Raw genomic sequence first — 23,254 nt, 5'->3', positions numbered from 1 at the left:
GGATTAAGACCTTATTTGGGAAGTGAATGAAAAGTCATTACAAGTTTTTACATTATTCTTTTTACTTTTTTACTTTTTTTTTTTTATAAAAATCAAAAAAGTAACTAAAATAGTAAATTATCAAACGAGCCCTAAATAAATAAACTTTGTTTGGGGAGTGGCTAAAAAGTCATTATAAGTTTTCATATTATTCTCTTTGCTTTTTTACATATGTTTTTATAAAAATAAAAAAATAATAATTAAAATAGTTCATTATCAAACTAGCCCTAAAGAAATAAATTTTGAATTTATAAATTTTTTTTTAAGATTGGGTTTGGATTTTATTTTATTTAGCAAAGCCGAGGCCTTAAAGTGCAAAAACAAAAGTACCCTTCCATCACTTTTGAGATCAATGGTATAACTGTGTAGATCGATAACCAGAGACGATGTCCTACAACTGCACTTTGCTGCTGACCTTAGCCCTACCCATCCCAACAAAGACGACGACGACGACGAAGCTCACCACCGCCAAAACCAACTCCAAAACACGCCACGTCAGCCCTAGAATGTCACTGAACCAACAATAACCCCCGAACCCTAACCTCCTCACAACCCTCACCAGACTTCTATGGGGTCAGTCTCTTCCACCCCAACTCCTCATTTCCACTGTCCGTTCCACCTGGTCCGCCGCATGGCACCTCGTGATGTCCCAACTCGCCCCCTCCAACCCGATCAACCGTTACACCCAACCCACCTCCCAATTTCGCTCCACACAATTTTTCCGCAAAAAACCAGGCATTCTTCATCTCTACGTGGGCCTGCCCTGCCCCTAGGCCCACCGGACTTTGATCTTTCGAACCCTCAAGGGCCTCAAAGATACCGTGTCGGTCTCGGTCGCCTCGCCGGAACAGGACGGGTCATGGGAGTTCCGGCATAGGGATATCCCAGATGGGGATAGGGTTGTCCCCGGTTTGGATAATGCGAATGGGCGTAAAACCCTAAGGCAGGTTTATAGGCTTCGGAGATGGGGATATGATAGTCGGTCCACTGTTTCGATGCTTTTAGATGTGGAGAGGAAGGAGGTTGTGTGCAATGAGAGTTATGACATAATTGAATTGTTTAATTTGGGTTTGAATCGGTTGGCGAAGAATCCTGATTTGGATCTTTCACCGCCATCGTTGAAGAAAAAGATTAAGGATTGGAATCAGATCATATACTCTAATGTTAACAATGGTGTCTATAGGTATATTGCATATGATTCAACATTGGACTTCAAAGAATTATTGAAACTGCTTGTGCAAATATATATTGGATTTATGATTGTATGATACCAAAGGATTGTTGAAATTTTGTATACAAATCATATTGAATTGTGGCTGTATGGTGGTTGCATTATGCAAGTGTAGATTTGCTCAGAGTCAACAAGCGTATGATTCAATAGTGAATGAGTTGTTTAGTACATTGGACATGGTAGATGATCACTTGGGTAGTTTTAGGTATTTATGTGGTGATGTGTTGACCCTAGCAGATATATGTTTGTTTACAACTTTGATTAGGTTTGATCTTGTGTATAATGTTTTGTTCAAATGCACAAAGAGGAAGCTGATTGAATATCCAAACCTTCATGCATATATGCACAATATCCATCAGGTACCAACTCATGCTGTAACTGTTATATTCTTAAGTAGTCTAATGGTGTAGAATATCTTATATATAGGGTTATTATGCTAGCTTGCAATCTACAACTTACCCATTTCAATGTTCTTGGGAATCATTGAGGAGTAGAAACAGCAAATCTAATTAAGATCGAAATGCTGATTGGAAGAGGCTTTTTATTTTCTCTTTTCTTGATAAATAAAGGGTTTTATTAGATTTGTCATATTCGACTATCTGGGGGAGAGAACAAGTTGGTGATGATGTACATGAATTTTGGTGATTTCAACAATCATCCTTTCATCATCTATGCCAGATCGGTCTGGTGTTCACTGTTTTATTTGACATGGAGACCATGTTTTTTTGTGAATGAACTCCTTGCAAAGTGCTAATATACACATAATTGAGCATATGAGTTATTCCATTTATCAAGCAACAGGATAAAACCTTCTGTAATTGCTTCATCTACATATTAATATCGAAGTTTAGAACCAGCCTAACGGAGGGAGGGACGGGGAGAAAGAGAATATCACATTGCTTTCATTGATACTCTATGATTGTTTTATCTCAACCTTCTAGTATGTGTGTAATATTAATCCTTCAACAGGATTATCTAACTGAATAAGATCTCGTACTTTCTTAGTTCAAACAAAAAGCAAGCAGAAAATGTAGTAGTTAATGATTCATAGTTGTTGATAATCCATAGTAGTAAAACTGGCATATGTTTATATGCCCACGCATGAGCATCCATTTAGGAAAATAAGCTCTTTGGCAATGCAGCTGTTAGATATTATAATCTTCAAACGTCTCACATATGTTGAAATTTCATTACTTCTAACCCTGTAACATTCGTTTCCTGAACAAATTCCAAAGATTGCAGCAACTTGCAATTTCGGAGCAGTTATGGATGGTTACTACAACATTCTTTTTCCACTGAATCCAAGCAGCATTCGACTTGCCATGCTGTCACGACCTAAACCCGCCCCTATGGGTTTAGCACCGTAACCGGCCAGTAATCCGAGATTACCGAAGGCCTGCTTAACAGTAATACAGTAATACAGAGTACAGGGGCTGGCGGAAGCCAATACAGTAAATAAACAATGTCCAATGAGCTGTGACAGTCTGTATGCAAAAAGACTTCTCATTCAAATATACACAGTCAAATAAAACAGTATATACATACATACAATCATTCAGTACAGTACAGTCTATACAGTCGTACAGATTAGATACAGAGACAGACGGGGAAATTAAAAACACCCCTAAGCCGTAACTTGACAGGCTCAGAACCTCGCATTGAGGCACATAGGTTGGCTTGACAAAACTGGAGTTTACCCTGACGCTTCTAGCTGCGGTCTGGTGCCTGTACACCTACATATATATATGAACAGTGAGCTAAAACCCAGTGAATAACACAATGCGTAAAGGGGTTAAGAATGAATGTCCTTACAGTAATGAAAACAGTTCATTAAATCAGTATTTCAGTCGTTCAGTCGATACAGTCATATGTGGTACATCCATTAGCATGACAGTACAGTAAACAGTAGGTCTTAAAAGACCGAGCAGTAAATGATGGCCATCAGTCAGTAACAGTAGTGGTTCCAACGAGAGAACCAACAGAGATCTCTGTAATAGTATCAGTAAACAGTAGTTGCTAAGGATGCCACAATACAGTTCAGAATATAGGACATACATTCATTCAGTTAACAGTAATCAGTTCAGAAAGCAGTACAACTCAATTGTTCAGAAGATAATCATTTTGAACATATCTTTACACAGATGTTACTCACAGAGTTCTGGGCTACAGTAAGGCTAGAGCGTCTCCTCGGAAAGCCAATCCTACATAGTTAACAGATTGAACACACACTAAGCTACACAGTCGGAAGAGATAATAACTTAATCCCTAATTTGCCTCGGTGTGTTCTACATCTATATCCTCATTAAGATGCCTTAAACTAGGCCTAAGAATGCCTAGAATGGGATGAGGATGCAAAAATGCACTTTAAAAGCATTTTCAGAAAACAGGGGTCACGCTCGAGCGTAGATTACTCCGCTCGAGCGGACATGCAGACAAAGGTTTCCGCTCGAGCGTAGACTTACCCGCTCGAGTGTTCTGCAAAACAGTCAAAAGTGTTGGATAGGTGAAAATCACGCTCGATTGGGCGCTCGACACCTGCTCGAGCATGAGACACAATGTCCCGCTCAAGCGTCAATTATTCCGCTCGAGCGGACTTCAAAACAGAACAAAATGCTGGGAGCACGATTTCCACGCTCGAGCGCCAGTCACCCCGCTCGAGCGTGAGTCCAAATTCTGGAATTTCCAGATTTGAACCTCAAGCTCAAAACCAAGTTTTAAAACATAAATTTCGATTCTCTTGGGCCAATTTTCCAGAAAACACATCAAAACTCATACTTTAACATGATTCAAAGCTCAATTTGCAAAATCAAAGCCCAAGGGTGTTTCAAATAAACTCAATTTGAAACCAATTTTCATGAACAATATTTCAAACATGACATGCATGAGTTTAACTCAATTCAAAGCTTCAATTTCATGCTCTAGTGAGCCAATTCTTCCAAGGACAAGATGAAATCATGGACTTAAACACAATATGAACATGCATGTAACATTTTACCATGAAATCAACTCACAACTCAACAATTCAAACATGCATGCATGGAATGAGCTTCAATTTGACATGCTAGGACTAGAACATGACTCAATTCATCAATTTAGACAAGAACAATGCAAGAGTCCACTTAAACACAACAATGAGAGGTTGAATTCCTCACCTAGAGCTTCAAGTACAAGTATAGAAGTCCAATTAGGCAATTCTCCTATGATCCCTTCAAGTCTTCCAAGCCAATGCTCTAGAACAATTCAACTCTCTCACTTCCTCTCTCTCTCTAGTTCGGTGGTGTGCTCAAAAGAAGCTGAGGAAATGTTTTGTAATGCAAGGCTAAGGCTTAAAGAAGGTTTGGTGTAGTGGCCCACTCAAATGGCAAAGTTGTAGTTAAGTCAAACTATGTAACTTCTCAATAATTAACCTAATTTAATCATACCGAATCAGTTTTCAGATAAATATATCATAAAATCCTATAAATTATGAGGATCATGAAACATTAATCAATTTCCGGTTCGGCCGCCGATAAGGCCTTCAATTTGCAATTTAAACATAAAAATACGAACAGATCAATTAACAATCAAACAGATAGACATACAATTGAACAGATATACTCAGTCAATTCGGTTTAAATTTCAGTCAGTCAGTTCAGTAGTTTATCCAGTTCACTTATCAGTCATAATCAGTTCAGTTTAACGGTAATCAGTGGTTATTCGGTAAACAATGACGAGGGTTGTTACAGTCTCCCCTCCTTAAAAAGAGTTTAGTCCCCTAAACTCGGGTTACCTTCATTCTGGAAGAAAACAGGGTTCAGTGGGAGCAGTTCAGGATATCTTTTAGCCATGTCATCTTCCTTCTCCCAAGTGGCATATACGCCACCATGGTTCTGCCAGTCAACTTTCACTAGCAGGATCTTTTTGTTTCTCAACTTCTTGATCCGTCTGTTTACAATCTGTATAGGCCATTCCTCGTAAGTGTAGTTGTCACTCAGCACTACACGAGTAGGCTCTATCACATGGAAAGGATCCCGGAGGTAGTCCCTCAACATAGAAATGTGGAAGACGTTGTGCATATGCTCCATTTCAGGTGGAAGGGCAACTTGATACGCCACTGGATTGATTTTCTCAATAATCTCATATGGTCCGACGTATCTCGGCGCTAACTTGCCTTTGACTCCAAAACGAGTCTGGCCTTTCATCGGTGTCACTTTCACAAACACGTGATCACCCACTTCATACTCTCTGTCCCGTCTTCTGACATCAGCATAACTTTTCTGTCTGCTCTGTGCTGTTTTCAGTCTCTGTTGTATCAGTTTTACTTTCTCAGTTGTTTCATATACAATCTCGGGCCCAAGCAAAGGCCCATCTCCAACTTCTACCCAGCAAATCGGAGATCTACATTTTCTACCATACAATGCCTCGAAAGGCGCCATACCAATACTTGAATGGTAGCTGTTGTTGTAGGCGAATTCAGCCAATGGCAAATGGCTTTCCCAGTTTCCCTGAAAATCAAGGACACACATTCTCAGTAAATCCTCCAGAGTTTGGATGGTCCTTTCTGACTGGCCATCAATCTGAGGATGATAAGCACTACTCAGTCTCAATTCAGTACCCAATGCAGTCTATAAGCTTTGCCAAAATCTCGATGTAAACTTCGAATCCCTGTCAGAAACAATGGACACAGGTACTCCATGCAGTCTAACAATTTCATCAATATAGAGTATAGCCAATTTGTCCGCGTTATAAATTGTCTTAACAGGTAAGAAGTGAGCAGATTTAGTCAGTCTATCAACGATAACCCAAATTGAGTCCATACCTTTACTGGAGCGAGGCAATCCCACAATAAAATCCATGGTGATATGTTCCCATTTCCACTCCGGTATGGGTAAGGGCTGCAATAAGCCTGCAGGTCGTTGATGTTCGGCTTTGACTTGTTGGCAATGAAGACATTTTGATACAAAATCGGCAATTTCTTTCTTCATTCCCGGCCACCAGAAATTCAGTTTCAGATCTTGATACATTTTCGTATTCCCTGGATGGATAGAAAATTTTGAATTGTGGCCCTCTTGCAGAACTCTTCTTTTCAATTCAGAATCATTTGGTACACACAGTCTTTCTTGAAATTTCAGTACATTATTTTCAAATTTGAAACCCGGTCTGGGTTTAGTTTCCCTTTCTTCGATGATCTTCTTCAAGAAGTCATCCAGTTGCTGTTTCTCTTTAATCTCTTCAATCAATGCTGGTTGAGCAGATATAGCAGCTAAGGTTCCACCTTGTTCTCGTAAAACAATTTCAATTTCAGATTTTTCAAGGTCACAAAGCAACTCTTTCTGCCCGGTAAGCAAACAGGCTAAATTTCCAATCGATTTCCGACTCAGTGCATCGGCAACGGTGTTGGCTTTTCTCGGATGGTACAAAATCTGTAGGTCATAGTCTTTAATCAGTTCTAGCCATCTCCGCTGTCTCATATTCAGTTCTTTCTGTGTGAAGAAATATTTCAAACTCTTGTGGTCGGTATATACTTCACATGTCGCCCCATACAGATAGTGACGCCAGATTTTCAGTGCAAATACTACTGCAGCAAGTTCCAGATCATGGGTCGGGTAGTTCTTTTCATGCGGTCTCAGTTGTCGGGAAGCATAGGCAATTACTCTCCCATTCTGCATTAAAACACACCCCAAACCCTTATGAGAAGCATCACTAAATACAGTATAACCATCCGTACCTAAAGGTAGGGTAAGAACCGGTGCAGTCACAAGTCGAGTTTTCAACTCCTGGAAAGCAGATTCCCTTTGATCAATCCAGTCAAATGACATCCCCTTCTGTGTCAGTTGAGTTAATGGTAAGGCAATTTTGGAGAAGTCTTTGACAAATCTTCTGTAATATCCGGCTAGTCCCAAAAAGCTTCGGACTTCTGTCACATTTGTTAGTCTAGGCCAGTTCACTACAGCTTCAATTTTCTGTGGATCAACGGAAATTCCATCTTTGCTAACAACATGCCCCAAAAACATAACATGATCAAGCCAAAATTCACATTTAGATAGTTTCGCATAAAGTTTCTGTTCTCTTAGGGTCTGTAGGGCAAGTCTCAGATGATGTTCATGTTCTTCTATACTTTTGGAGTAAATCAGTATGTCATCAATGAATACAATAATAAAGTCATCAAGGTACGGCTTAAAGATTCTGTTCATTAGGTCCATAAATGCAGCAGGTGCATTGGTAACTCCGAAAGGCATAACTAAAAATTCGTAATGTCCATACCTCGTTCGAAAAGCAGTTTTATCAATGTCTTCTGGTTTAACTTTCAACTGATGGTATCCGGATCTGAGATCGATCTTAGAAAACACTTGAGCACCCTGTAACTGATCAAATAAGTCATCAATACGTGGCAATGGGTATTTATTTTTCACAGTTACCTTGTTCAGTTCACGGTAGTCTATACATAATCTCAATGAGCCGTCTTTCTTCTTTACAAACAAAACAGGAGCGCCCCATGGTGAAGTACTGGGCCTGATGAACTTTTTGTCTAACAGTTTTTGCAGTTGCACCTTCAGCTCTTTCAGTTTAGATGGAGCCATTCGGTAAGGAGCTTTAGAAACTGGCTGTGTTCTTGGAATCACATCCACGGTGAATTCAATCTCCTTGTCAATCAAATCCCCTGGCAGATTATCTGGAAAAACATCTGGGAATTCGCTAACTATCGGGATACTGTTCACATTAGCAATACCATCAGTAGATACAGTCAATACAGAACACAGATATCCTTTACATCCATTTCTAATCAATTTAATAGCTTTCACAGATGAAATCAAATATGGAGGAGGTACTACTCCAATCCCATTAAACACAAATTCAGGCAAACCAGGTGGACGGAAAACTACTTGTTTCGTTACACAGTCTATGGTGGCATGATATTTCGTTAACCAGTCCATCCCCAATATAACATCAAAATGGTCAATGTTCAGTGGCAGTAAATCAATAAACAGATGTGCATCTCCAACAATAATTTCACAAGCAGGGTACATATATGCACAGGTCATAGATTCCCCAATGGGTGATGATACAGCTAACAGATAGTTCATGGGTTCTAATGGTCTATTCAGTTTTCGCGAAAAAGCATGCGACACATATGAATGCGTAGACCCCGAATCAATCAGTACATAAGCATTTTGAGTACAAATAGAGAGGATACCTGACACAACGGTCTCTGTATTTTGTACGTCTCCCGATACTAGGGCGAACACTCGGCCCTGCCTCATGGGCTCTTTCCCGGTAGCTTTGGGGTTCGGTTTTGGTGCAACAGTTGATGCTGCTACGCTTGGTGCAGCTTTACTATGGGCTTGTGGAGCAGAGGGGCAGTCTTTAACCATGTGGCCCACCTTGCCACACCTGTAACAGGCTCTAGATATTTTGTAATAGACCCCTTTGTGCTTCTTGCCACACTCAGAACATGATGGTATGAAACCACTTCCCTGGCTGGGGCTAGTTGTTGACCCCGTATTCTGTTTCTTGTTCAATGGGTTATGCTTGCCTCTCTTGAATTTAAAACCCTGCCTTTTCCCACGCCATTCAGACGCTAGTGTTTCAGTTTTCAATGCTTCGATATTCGATTCAGCCATCAAGGCTCGGTCAAGAACATTTACATAGTTCAGTAGCTTCAAAACATTTATTCTGTCGAGTATTGCAACATTAAGGCTGCCTTCAAACTTTCTGGCCTTCTTGTAGTCAGTGTCCACCATATGTGGTGCATAATGGGCAAGTTCAGTAAATTTTGTCTCATATTCAGCAACAGACATTGCGCCCTGTTTCAGCTGTTCAAATTCAGTCACTTTTCTGTCCCTAACACACTGAGGGAAATACTTTTCGAAGAAGGCTCCTTTGAATTGAGCCCAAGTCGTAACAGTATTTTCATTACAGATAAGCATCCACCACCTTCTAGCTTCTTCCTGCAGAGTAAAGGTGGCCAACAGTACCTTGTGTGCCTCAGAGCAATGAAAAACCTCAAACAATTTTTCTGTCTCAAGAACCCATGCTTCAGCTTTTAACGGTTCAAGGCCTCCCTGAAAGGATGGCGGTTTCATTTTGCTGAACTTCTGGGTCAGAGCAATTATATCCCCATCATTAACATTCACATTCTGTTCCGGTACAATCGGAGGAGGAGGTGGGGGCTGTTGATTCTGTTGCTGGTCTAATCTTTCAGTTATCAGTTCCATCATCCGTTCCAATCTGGCCATTCTGGCCTCAGAGGATGAGGATTCAGTTGCGGTGTTTGCATTATCCATTTCACTATAAGCAATTATAACAGTTATCAACATAAGTAGTCATTTGTTTAAACAGATTAACATATTAGCATATGTTCAGTCATGTCATAACCACACACTTATCATGCTCATGAAATGCCCTAATCACTTTTCTAGGACACCTTATAGCACATTTGGACACGTGTGTGCGGTATAACTCGTGGTAAGTATCGCTCTGATACCACTCTGTCACGACCCAAACCCGCCCCTATGAGTTTAGCACCGTAACCGGCCAGTAATCCGAGATTACCGAAGGCCTGCTTAACAGTAATACAGTAATATAGAGTACAGGGGCTGGCGGAAGCCAATACAGTAAATAAACAATGTCCAATGAGCTGTGACAGTCTGTATGCAAAAAGACTTATCATTCAAATATACACAGTCAGATAAAACAGTATATACATATATACAATCATTCAGTATAGTACAGTCTATACAGTCGTACAGATCAGATACAGAGACAGACGGGGAAATTAAAAACACCCCTAAGCCGTAACTTGACAGGCTCGGAACCTCGCATTGAGGCACATAGGTTGGCTTGACAAAACCGGAGTTTACCCCGACGCTTCTAGCTGCGGTCTGGTGCCTGTACACCTACACATATATATATATATATATGAGCAGTGAGCTAAAGCCCAGTGAATAACACAATGCGTAAAGGGGTTAAGAATGAATGTCCTTACAGTAATGAAAACAGTTCATTAAATCAGTATTTTAGTCGTTCAGTCGATACAGTCATATGTGGTACATCCATTAGCATGACAGTACAGTAAACAGTAGGTCTTAAAAGACCGAGCAGTAAATGATGGCCATCAGTCAGTAACAGTAGTGGTTCCAACGAGAGAACCGACAGAGATCTCTGTAACACTATCAGTAAACAGTAGTTGCTAAGGATGCCACAATACAGTTCAGAATATAGGGCATACATTCATTCAGTTAACAGTAATCAGTTCAGAAAGCAGTACAGCTCAATTGTTCAGAAGATAATCATTTTGAACATATCTTTACACAGATGTTACTCACAGAGTTCTGGGCTACAGTAAGGCTAGAGCGTCTCCTTGGAAAGCCAATCCTATAGTGTTAACAGATTGAACACACACTAAGCTACACAGTCGGAAGAGATAATAACTTAATCCCTAATTTACCTCGGTGTGTTCTACATCTATATCCTCATTAAGATGCCTTAAACTAGGCCTAAGAATGCCTAGAATGGGATGAGGATGCAAAGATGCACTTTAAAGTAATTTTCAGAAAACAGGGGTCACGCTCGAGCGTAGGTTACTCTGCTCGAGCGGACATGCAGACAAAGGTTTCCGCTCGAGCATAGACTTACCCGCTCGAGCGTTCTACAAAACAGTCAAAAGTGCTGGATAGGTGAAAATCACGCTCGATTGGGTGCTCGACACCCGCTCGAGCATGAGACACAATGTCCCGCTCGAGCGTCAATTATTTCGCTCGAGCGAACTTCAAAACAGAACAAAATGCTGGAAGTACGATTTCCACGCTCGAGCGCCAGTCACCCCGCTCGAGCTTGAGTCCAAATTCTGGAATTTCCAGATTTGAACCTCAAGCTCAAAACCAAGTTTTAAAACATAAATTTCGATCCTCTTGGGCCAATTTTCCAGAAAACACATCAAAACTCATACTTTAACATGATTCAAAGCTCAATTTGCAAAATCAAAGCCCAAGGGTGTTTCAAATAAACTCAATTTGAAACCAATTTTCATGAACAATATTTCAACATGACATGCATGAGTTTAACTCAATTCAAAGCTTCAATTTCATGCTCTAGTGAGCCAATTCTTCCAAGGACAAGATGAAATCATGGACTTAAACACAATATGAACATGCATGTAACATTTTACCATGAAATCAACTCACAACTCAACAATTCAAACATGCATGCATGGAATGAGCTTCAATTTGACATGCTAAGACTAGAACATGACTCAATTCATCAATTTAGACATGAACAATGCAAGGGTCCACTTAAACACAACAATGAGAGGTTGAATTCCTCACCTAGAGCTTCAATTACAAGTATAGAAGTCCAATTAGGCAATTCTCCTATGATCCCTTCAAGTCTTCCAAGCCAATGCTCTAGAACAATTCAACTCTCTCACTTCCTCTCTCTCTAGTTCGGTGGTGTGCTCAAAAGAAGCTGAGGAAATGTTTTATAACGCAAGGCTAAGGCTTAAAGAAGGTTTGGTGTAGTGGCCCACTCAAATGGCAAAGTTGTAGTTAAGTCAAACTATGTAACTTCTTAATAATTAACCTAATTTAATCATACCGAATCAGTTTTCAGATAAATATACCATAAAATCCTATAAATTATGAGGATCATGAAACATTAATCAATTTCCGGTTTGGCCGCCGATAAGGCCTTCAATTTGCAATTTAAACATAAAAACACGAACAGATCAATTAACAATCAAACAGATAGACATACAATTGAACAGATATACTCGGTCAATTCAGTTTCAATTTCAGTCAGTCAGTTCAGTAGTTTATCCAGTTCACTTATCAGTCATAATCAGTTCAGTTTAACGGTAATCAGTGGTTATTCGGTAAACATTGACGAGGGTTGTTACACATGCCTTCCAATTGTGAGCATGAATTCCACTTTTAACCTCACAACAAGGCATCTTTGTTATCGGCAGATAAAAATGTATAGGCACTTGTTTCATAAAGTCACTTTCAGTACGTAATTCAGATTTATTACTCACCTTAAGCTTGCTTTTAGTATGTAATTCGGATGTATAACTCACCTTATTGCACATTGTGAATTTGTTGTTGTAAACAAATAGCCTTTTGATAGAGTCGAATAGAGAATAAAGATTCACGTAGCCGACCTCATTTCATGGGATACTACAGGAAATTATATTTTTCCCAACCAATTTTGCCGACTAAATTTTATTTAATCGCAAAAAATTTTCATTTGGTGACTAAATAAAAATTTGATCGGCAAAGGTTTGGAGTTTTGCCAACCAATATTTTTTAGTTGCCAAAATATAATTTTTTGCGACAAAAATAGAAATTTGATCGGCAAGAGTTGAAGAGAGAAGACAAAAAAAAAAAAGTGGGAATGAAAAACTTTTTAGCAACTAAAATATTTTGGTTGTAGATAATAAAAGTATGCGTTTTTGTGATATTGAACTAAATTTTGGCAAATACCGACTAAAGTTTGGTCGGCGTTAATTTAGGTTTTAGGCTACTAAATATTTTTAGTCGGGGAATACTACTTTTTGCCGACTAAAATTTAATTTGGTCAGCATTAGTTCATGTTTTGGTTACTGAATGATTTTAATCATCATATATTAACATTTTCTGACTAAACAGTTTAGTCGGTAAAAACGGTGACATAAATAGTGACTAAAACTTCTTTTAGTTGGCAAATTGCATATAAAAATCTAGTGGGAAAATTTTAAGTTGCCGCCCAAATTTTGCCATTATTCTTTTTTTGTTTTTTTTGTATATCAGTCTCCTAGTCCTTCACAAGCAAGCATGCTCTCTCTCTCTCTCTCTCTCTCTCTCTCTTGCTCTCTTTCTTTCACACAGGGAATGAATCACCACCGCCACTCATCTCACCGTTGCACATGACTACCACCTCTCATCTTCCACTGTCGCACATTATTACACTGCCACTGCCGCTCACCATTGTCTCGCCTTCTTTCTCTGTGTCCCCTCTTTCTCTCTCTTCCCATTTCACTCTAACTCTAGAGTTTTTTTTTTTGATGTTGTAGGATTTTGATTTCTGTGAAATAAGTTAATGGGTTTTGATTTGTGTTCCAGATTTATGGTCTTTTGAACTGATTATTGGTGTGGTAGATTAGATTTAGTGATTTGGCCGTAATTTGTAATTGATTATTTTCGCCAATCGCTCTTTCCTCTTTACCACGCACGCACGAGGTATTTCCTCCTTCTGTCTCTCTCTCTCTCTCTCTCTCTCATCCCTAATTTGTGAACCCTAGCATTTTTTTTCTTGCAGTGTAGCTGCTACTCTTAGCCGCCATGGTTTCCACCATCAGCCGCTAGCTTTACCCTCTCAAGTAACCTAGTCACTCTCATGCCCTCTTTCTCTTACTCCCCGATTTGTGATTTTCAATATTTTTTTTTCTCCTTTGAAGAGCTTAATAAGTTAATAAAAAATAGTTAGATTCTTTGATAGTAGAACTCTGTTCTCCCAATATTTTAGGTATTTTCTGTGATTGGTGGTTCATTCATTCAGTTTTTAGCTTGTTAGAGGCTTATGGTTCAACATTCTGTCTTTTACTATATTAGTTTGAGGTTGTCAAATTGAATTTCTATTGCACATTGTTTGGGTGATTACCATGAAGTAGGAAAAAGGAAACTCTCTAATCTCTATTATTTTTAAACAACTGGCATACTATCTCTGCCATCATTTATCACTTGGTTGCTCCTCGCTTTGTGCAGTATCTGGATGAGAACAAATCGTTGATTCTTAAGATTGTCGAGAGCCAACATTCGGGGAAGCTAAGCATGTGTGCAGAGTAAGAGTGATCTGTTTCCCTCTCTCTCTCTCTCTCTCTCTCTCTCTCTCTCTCCACCTTGGATTCTAATCTTTTGCGATTTAATATACAATAGCTTTCCATTCTTAAGCAGTTTTGTTTTATAATTTCTCTGCAATTCAATTTAAGTTAATATACTGCTAACCATGGATGTTAGATTACTGCGTCTCTTACATGTCTAACAATGTTTTGACTTTGCCAGTAATTGGGTGGTCAAGTATTTTAGATATAGCGATTTCATTTTTATGAAAGTGCACAAGAATGGGTAGATTTTTCATTTTTTCTGAAGATTTAGAAGGAAAAAAAAATGAGGGCAGGAGGTGGTGTGCTAGTTAGCAATGGAAAAGTCAAGAAGAATTTGGCTTTCAAAAATCCTATGGATTTTCTTGTGGATAGAGAAAATATAGTCCATCAATTTTCAGTTATGTTTCCTAGGATTTATTTTAGTGGCCTTAACCCTTTCCTAAAAGTGATCTGGTCCTTGCATACTCTCTCTTCATTTCCCATGTTCAGGTAAATTTGGTCCATTTGATGTTGATCTAATAAATTAAAAACCCAATAGTGTTCATTCAGTTGGCATGATTTTTAATGTTTTTAATATTAATATTATTTGTTATTCCTTAGAATAGTGTTAACTGTTAAGTTTTCCTTCGTATATCCACTACAAGAAATTACACTTTTGCCGACCAAGCTAACAGTTTTCAACAAGTTCATTTTGAAATACAAATAGACATGGATCAAGTATACATCACAAGCAGCAACTGCAAATAGATCCCAAAAAATAAAACATAATATGTACTCTTCATTCAATCATAAATATGAAATTTAACACATTTGCAAAATAAGGGACCCACAGTAGAACTGTAATTCCCTTATTCCAAACCTTAACAATACTATTCATCCTACATCAATTAGGTAAGAAAATTTTTTCAATTATATATGTGAGTTTACATCCCTTTCTAATATTGTGTTTTAAAGTTGAGACTCGTATGAAAATTTGACTGTTTTAGGTATGCAAATTTGCGTTATCTTTCCTTATGCATTTTGGTATTTACAGATTCTACAAACTTTAAGGTTTCTTTGTTAGAATATTTAACCTCATGTGGTCTGAGCCCTGGACAAGTCGCTACATGACAATGCTTCCGATGTACCCCAAACTTGGAAAGATGCTAATACTTGGTGTTGCATTCAATTGCCTGGACCTAGTGTTGACTATCATTACTGTTCTTAGTGTCTGAGTTCCATTCTTAACACCAATGGACAAGAAGGATGTAAGTCAAGCTTCCCATCTTTGTATGATTAGATGACGGTCATGTACTTTTTCTTGGATAGGCTCAGGTTCAATGATTCATTCTCTTATTTAGATGTTCTTCATAGCTTGCAATTGTAGCTACACTACTGTACATTTCAACTCTTTCGTTTAGTTGAATGGATTCACCATAGATGCTTGTTTGGCTTATTTAGTTACTTTTTCTTGGATAGGCTCAGGTATTGTTTTGGGCATAATTCAGCTTTGTTTGTGCATAATTTGATGGTTTGCTTCAAGAAAAGTTTCTTTATAATGGGGCTTTTGGAGTAAAACTATGATTTATGATGTCAAGATTTATAACGTGCATACGAATTGTCTGATAAGCCTTCTATTTATTTAATTTGCAGTCTAATTGCCTGAATCTAGACTACCAAAATTGCAATTTATGATGCAAGGCAAATAATCCTTGAACTCTGTGTTTCATGCTTTTTGTTCATATCCTTTTGGACCATAAAATTTTCATCATTTAAATTTTGATTTATTATTTAATAGATTGGCTTACAAGGAAGTTCATCCAATGAATTCTGGGTGTATGTGGCTTTTGTTTTTTGTTTCTGCTCTTTGTATTCTTCAGAGCCTGGAAACTGAACTTTTGTAATTAGTTTTCATTTTCTTCTGCTTAGGAAGCTCTCTGTTTAGCTTATGTTGTGATTCTTAATTTTTTCAGCTAACTGCATACTATACTGAGAAGATCACATTGGAGACCGACAATTCTATTGTTGATTTCTAGAAAAGAATCATATTTGTTAACCTTTCAGCATTTTGAATATTTTATAAATAACTAAATTAAAAAGTCATCTTGTGGCTTCTCACTCACAGTGCTTGTGTTCACGTTCAACTAGTAGTGTCTTCACATCGAATCAAGCTACTCGTCATTAGTGAGTATTCTGTGTTGTGTCACTCAACCTTGAGAACTATTCTTATTTGATCTTTGTTTATTGTTGCCTCATAACTCTTGCAAACGCATTCATCAAATTGTTTTTTTATGCTACTGTTATCATCCTCAAGATAGTTACCTCTCATCCCTATGAACATCATTGTTCAAGTTATTTTCATTTCTTTGCACATTCTTCCTCTGACGCACAAAACATGTACTTGAGGCTGAACCGTGGTGTAAGCCTCTTGAGATTGTTAACTTTTGATGCCTGATCTGCTTGATTCATCTTCTGGAATCATTTTGTACTATGCAAGCAAGTGTGCATCTGTTTTGTTAATTTAGTAAATGAAAGATAAATAGGGATTTAACTATAGTTTTCATAACTTGATGGAATGATTAGGCAAGATTTCTGTGTATAATTTTTGTTACTTCATGTAATCTATGCGAGTGCTGACATATATGCATTGGCAGCACAATGAAAAGTCTTCATCAGCTGGTTTAATTGGCAATGACAACACTGCATCTGTGCTGAAATCACACATTCCTTACAAGTGAGATGATTTTGATTAGTTTATTATTTAATGGATCCTGGCTGCCATCTGTGCTCTCATGAACACATAAACACACTACACGTTAGCTCTGTTCTTTTTCAGATACTTTTTGGTTGATGTAGGGTCAACAATTGATATACGAACAAGTTTAGGAATACAAAAATTGATATACGAATAAGTTTTGGTGTGAGTGCAATGCTTGCCAATTCAATGGGTCAACGGGATACATTTGTTGGGACTTACAACTACATGTCGGTAAGTGGAGTTATTGTCCTTGTATTTGCAGCAGAATTCAGCTGGTCTAGTTATTTAGGTGATTGTCTGTCACGCCCTCAAACTCGCCCCTAAAAGTTTGGGCATGACTCGTTCAAAAACGAACAGTTAACCTGATGTACATAACATACAGGGCCTTATCGGAAGCACTAAATATGAAAATAAAGATACATAAAAACTCCATTGAGCTACTTCTATATGCCAGGATCTTATAACATGCATCATGGTAGATAGATAACGTTCCAACTATATCTCGAAGTATCGGTTATATACATACACATATACAGTCCCAACCCTAAAATTGGGCATATACAAAAACATGAGGTTCTATACATTCAACCTTAATTGGGTAATCAAAATAAGCCAACATCTTAACAGACTTTACAAAAATAAATGGTTTCGTGCAGTGCCTGGACCCACGAAGGTTGACAAAAGGAAACGGGTGTCATGGCTAGGACTGACCACCTGGTTGGTTACCTACAAAAACAGGCATAACACAGAGTGAGCCAAGCTCAGTGAATAGTAATACATAAATAAAACGATGCTTGACTTGAAATATAATACATCAAAGCATAAAAAGATGCACACATAGTTAGTCTGAATCTGTATTAATTTCAAGACGGCCTTGGCCCATGCTTGAAACATGGTGGCTTGCAACATAATATCTTGAAACATGATGGCTATAAGTCCTTAAACGTAGTGGCACAAAGCCCTTAAACATGGTGGCGTTAAGCCCTTGAACATAGTGGCACGAGACCCTTGAGTAAGTTAGTATTAAGCCCTTGAATCATGTGGCATTAAGCCCTTGAATAAGTTGGCATTAAGCCCTTGAATCATGTGGCATTAAGCCCTTGAACATGCTTGTATGAACTCAAGAGGTGTCTCACACGGACTCTAGAGGTGACTCACATCGTATCACTTAGTTCCGTGTGGCACTTTGTTTCATATCATAATAACAGAACGGCTTGATTTCGTAGCCTTACAGAATGAACATATTTCATTTTTCCCATTTCTTTCTTTACATACTTTGAAACATTAGCATAGTTACATATCATGCTTGAACACAGTACTCATGATAATCATTAGCTACATGTGAAGCATATAATGGTACTATTACTCACAGTGTTGTGATGACGTGCTTGTTCCTCCCGTAGTGTGGCCTGTACACATTTAAACTTACATTTTAGTTCATCTTCCATATCAAATTACTTTCTCTTTTGCTTTACTTCGAAGGAATTTATAAATATCGAAAAGGCATCAAATATACATTCCGACAACATTAGAGGGTCCTACACGCAAAACGAAGCAACCCATATCTTTCCACATGTGCCGCACGTGCGGCCCGCACGTGCCTTTTAGGCAGAATCAAAACCCCTAAATTGTTCTTCTCCCGCACGTGCGGCCACAACCCCCGCACGTGCGGCGATTGGCTCCCGCACGTGCGGCCACAACCCCCGCACGTGCGGCGATTGGCTCCCGCACGTGCGGCGATTTTGCAATTCCAATCCGAATTTCTGCAACATTTCAACTCTTGGTGCATATTTAAGGGGTCTAACTTGGGGCTTTTCATGGCTAATTCATGGTTCGAAAAGCATGTAATTCAAGGTACAACATACAACATACCATAATCTAACTTGAATTAAACCCATGAACACAACTCAATTGGCTTGGACAAAAATTGAAGCTCATCAACATAATTTCATTGTTGAGGCTCTTAACTTCACACACCCATACATAGATATACAAAAACATGGCATAAGCATGAATACCAATTTGATATGTAAAGAAACAAGATGATGCTCCCATTAGATAACTTGAATTGGATCCAAAATGCACAAATGATTGGGGTATTATACCAAATCTTCAACACACACACATCCAAGACTTTATACAACATCAAAAGCTTCCTATGTCAATTGAGGAAGAGGATTGGACTAGGGAAATTAGACTTACCTTAGCTTCAATCTCTCTCAATTCCTCCTTGCTCCTATCCTTTCTTCCCTTTTCTCCCAAGGGAATTTTGTGAGAAAGTTGCTAAGTCTTGAACTCAAAGAGGGTCTTATAAGCATACATATATATAGATTGAATAAGGACAAAAAACAATCGTTTAAACATCCGAAATTGAAATCTCCCAAACATGCTTAATATTACCTAAAAATTATGCTGATCACATATATAAAATCAATTTCAAATAATTAAGCCCCTAAGGCTTCCAATTCCTGCTTCTAACTTATAGACGTAACAAATACTTTCTTTGTCAAACAGATAGGCATCCTTAAACATGAAATTCCTCTACTTAACCATAATTTCTCAAAGGATTTCACAATAAGCATTCAAAAGCACAAAATAGGGTCTGAAAACATATCGGAAAACATGTACGAGGGTCGGGTTATTACATTGTCATTCTTCTCTTGTTTTGTAGTATGAGAATATTTTGGTTTTCTCTAAACTTTTTATGCAAACTAGTATGCATTGCGTAATTTGAAGAATCCCACTAGTGATAATGTTTTTCCTATCTTTTGTCAGCCCGAAAGAATTAGTGGAAGAACTTATGACTATAAGAGTGATATTTGGAGTTTGGACATGGTAATTCTACAATGTGCTATAGGACGTTTTCCTTACATACAATCCGAGGAACAACTTTTATGAACTTTTGGAGGCCATTGTGGAAAGCCCACCACCTTCTGCTTCACCTGACCGGTTCTCCCCTGAGTTCTGTTCATTTGTATCTGCCTGGTGATGGCTACAATGTTCTCATCTTGCGTTCGTATTATTTTACTGCATTGTGAATATACTGTGTTACCAATTATCATCTTCTAGCAATTGCAGTTGGGCATTGTCTTTGTTGTTTTTTCATCAGTTATGGCAACTAGTTGTCTGTTAATGTGTTACTGGAGGGGAACATGCATTATGCATGTGTTCCTCATCTCATTGTAATGCTTCTTAAACAAAGTTATTTTCCACTCACTCTCTTGTCATATATTTTCATATGAAACTTTCTCAGATTTGCCAAGTGGCAGCTATTTAAAGAAGCCAAATAAAAAATATTCTTCCACCAGAACCACCTGTCTGACAAACTCTGTTGTTGGATTTATATATAATAGAAATAGATTTATATCTTTTAAAGAATTTCTCAAGCAAAATGGGTGCATAAAAGATTAATGAAGTAGATTCTACTTTCACAGTGATTGAAATCGAGCCCTATTCCAAAATGTTAAGCCTCGTAAACCTGTTAGGTTCAGGTGAGCCCTAATAACACCTATAGTTGAGGCAGGTGTAACAAGTCCACGAGGGACCTCATGGGTTACAGTTCGGACTCAATTTGTCACGGTTCTTAATCTTGAACCAAAGAGTCCAAATTCGGCAAATCGTTTTAAGAAAACAGATTTTTGAAAGAAGTGCCAAACATGGACTGCTTTGCCAGATACAAAGTCGCCACCTAAATATTTTTTAATAGGGGAATTTAGAAAACCCTGACACGGTGCCAAAGGCCACGTGTCCGTCATCACCAAAGTTGCCTTGGCTCGGGAACTTGGGTACGATTGGGGAAGGTCAGCTATGAGCACCCCCTCTCGCCCGATCCAAAGATCGGCCTCTACTAACCGTGATATCTTGTTTTGAAAACGTTATGTGTTCTTATTCCGGTTATTAGCCTAGAATTACTATGTGATGCGTACAGCATACAATATAGACTAGGTCGTCTAACTTGGAATGAAACATTGCATATCCATTTGTTTGGAAAATGTTTTGGAATTTGCTACTCGCAAGTAGGCTAAAATACGGATTTCAAGGAGTTGTTCCAACTCAAACAATCCAACCTTCACCCACAGGCATTCAGGCAGTTTATCACATAAGCATCTAGCCACATGGTAAGCATGCTGTCATGTTAACATTCACACTCATGTGAGATGCTAAAGCATAAAATACTTACAGTGTACTCTGTGCCAAAACAGTAAACTAGTTAGCAAACATGCGTGACCCTAGTCCATGTTAAAATGGCTAATGCATCGCATACAAAATGCAATCTAGAATAGGCTCGGCTAATCCTAGGAATGACATATGAAAATGCGCAAGTAGCATGTATTCAAGTTAGATTTGAAATACTTATGCAGTTAGTATGATGCACCGAGCCCGGTGCATGCAATACTGATGAATAGATTCAAACATGCTAGCATAAGGTATGCTAAAGTAAATATGTCCTAATACTAGCCATCAAAGCAGGTAAGTAAAAGGGAGAAAGAAGTGGGGGTTGGAAGACATGCACCACACACACGCACACTTATTACAATTGTGCCCTCGCTCGGAGGGTTCGAACAAATAATACAAATCACCTAATCAACTAACTCACAAGCTAATTAATTATTACAGAACCAAATTGAATAACTAGCTACAACTAATTATTACACAACTTAATTAATTAACAAATCAATCAACTAATTAATGAATGACAACAAGCAAGTAGGGAAAGCAATAAATGGTGTTACTCTAGCCCTGTTTGAAGAAGGGAGGCATGCATGCTCGCTTCGGTTCCTCGCTTTGAAAGGCCTTCCGGTTGCTCTTTAGAGGCTCTGTTTGCAGGGTGTCTTCCAGTGCTTGTTGCTGGACCTTACCAAAACACTGCAGGGGAAGTCACCAGTGGCCTGCCGGCCAAGGAAGGAGAGTTGCCGGCCAAAGATGGTCCATTGCCGGCCAAGGGTGGCACATTGTCGGCCATCAGTGGCAGGCTGCCGGCCACTGGTGTGCTGTGACACCAAACTGCAACGAAGCACAAAATAGAGAAAATGGAGGGTTTCCCAAAGACATGTAGTCACCATGGCACTCCAAATCACCTCAAAACATCAAGGGAGAGGCCTAGTCAGATCCACGACCATCAATCACGCATCCCGATGCATGATGGCTAAAGATCCAACTTGTGCACATCAATATGAAAATGAATACACAAATAAAGCAAGTAAAGCCTAGAACTCTATCATGAATCATCAAGAGCTTCGGCGACCGAGACTTGAGACACGTTCCATCACTTGAAGTATGAAACGCCCCTCATTCCTCGTGCTCGGATTAATACTTAATCCAAGCAATGCAACACATAAGCATGGCAAACATGCAACATGACCTAAGTGTGCAAATATGCAACTAACCCAAACATGCAACAAGCATATAAGCATGATGTGAGATGACGACCTTGGACAACATGACAAAATGCAACATGAACATGTGAGCATGCAAGGCGTGCGAAGGTAAACAAGTATGCAACAACATACGAAATGAAACAAGCATGCAACAACATGGTAAGATGGGCTTACACCAAAGATGGACAGCTCTCAACTAGGTCCAAATCAGTAGCCAAAGTGATGGAATTGATGGCATGAAAAGCATGGAAAAACAAGGCAAACATGCATGCCAAATGGCTCAAGTATTAAGGCACAAAGAGGACAACTCTTAAGCACACTTAAGGAGTAACAAACATGGATATATGACAATGGAGTAGGCTCTGAAATATCATGTAAAGTGATGCCAAATCAACTCAACAATACAAGCAAAGCATGTTAGGATACTCAAAGCTCGAAGTAAGCAAAGGGACTTAAACCATGGCCATATAAGGCAAGCCCTAAAGGGCCAAAGGGACCTAAAACAGTCCTAGGGCAGGCCCAAACAAGACCAAAATCAAGCTCAAAGCTAGCCAACAAAGGCTAGAACACAAGGCTAAAAGCATGGAGCATGCAAGGCTTTAAAGAGGCAATGCACTACACCTATGAGAACCAATCATGGCATGACTTGGACAACCAAAAACAGAGTTACATCATGGTATATTAGGACCCAAAATGCACTGAAATGATGAGCCAAAGGCTTAGGCTAAGGGGCATGCACAAAAGTCCATTCTTGAGGCATAAAGCACAAGCTATACAAAGCATTCAAGGCATGTCAAATGCAAGTGTATGACGACATTTCATGGACTGAAACAGCATGTGGAGTAACAAAACAACTGTATGGAGCATGCAAATGATGATCAAACCAACTGTAGATAGGGTCATAACATGCCAAATGATGACCAAATACATGCTGGAATGTAAACCAAACAAGCTAAAATGGCATGGCATGGCATGGAGCATATGAAGCTAGTTTAGGGGATTTACACTATAAGTGCTTCAAGCAAGCATGGAGT

General features: G+C 38.9%; 1 pseudogene; it reads left to right on the top strand.

The window, feature by feature from the left end:
* The first annotated feature begins 425 nt into the window (after positions 1-425).
* Positions 426-16,120, top strand: LOC145816737 (uncharacterized; annotated as a pseudogene).
* Positions 16,121-23,254: the final 7,134 nt, after the last annotated feature.

The sequence above is a fragment of the Camellia sinensis genome, unplaced genomic scaffold (assembly GCF_055761805.1).
Source record: "Camellia sinensis isolate YWXY unplaced genomic scaffold, ASM5576180v1 Unanchor4, whole genome shotgun sequence".
Lineage (NCBI taxonomy): Eukaryota > Viridiplantae > Streptophyta > Magnoliopsida > Ericales > Theaceae > Camellia > Camellia sinensis.
This window is presented reverse-complemented; position numbering and strand designations above follow the sequence as displayed.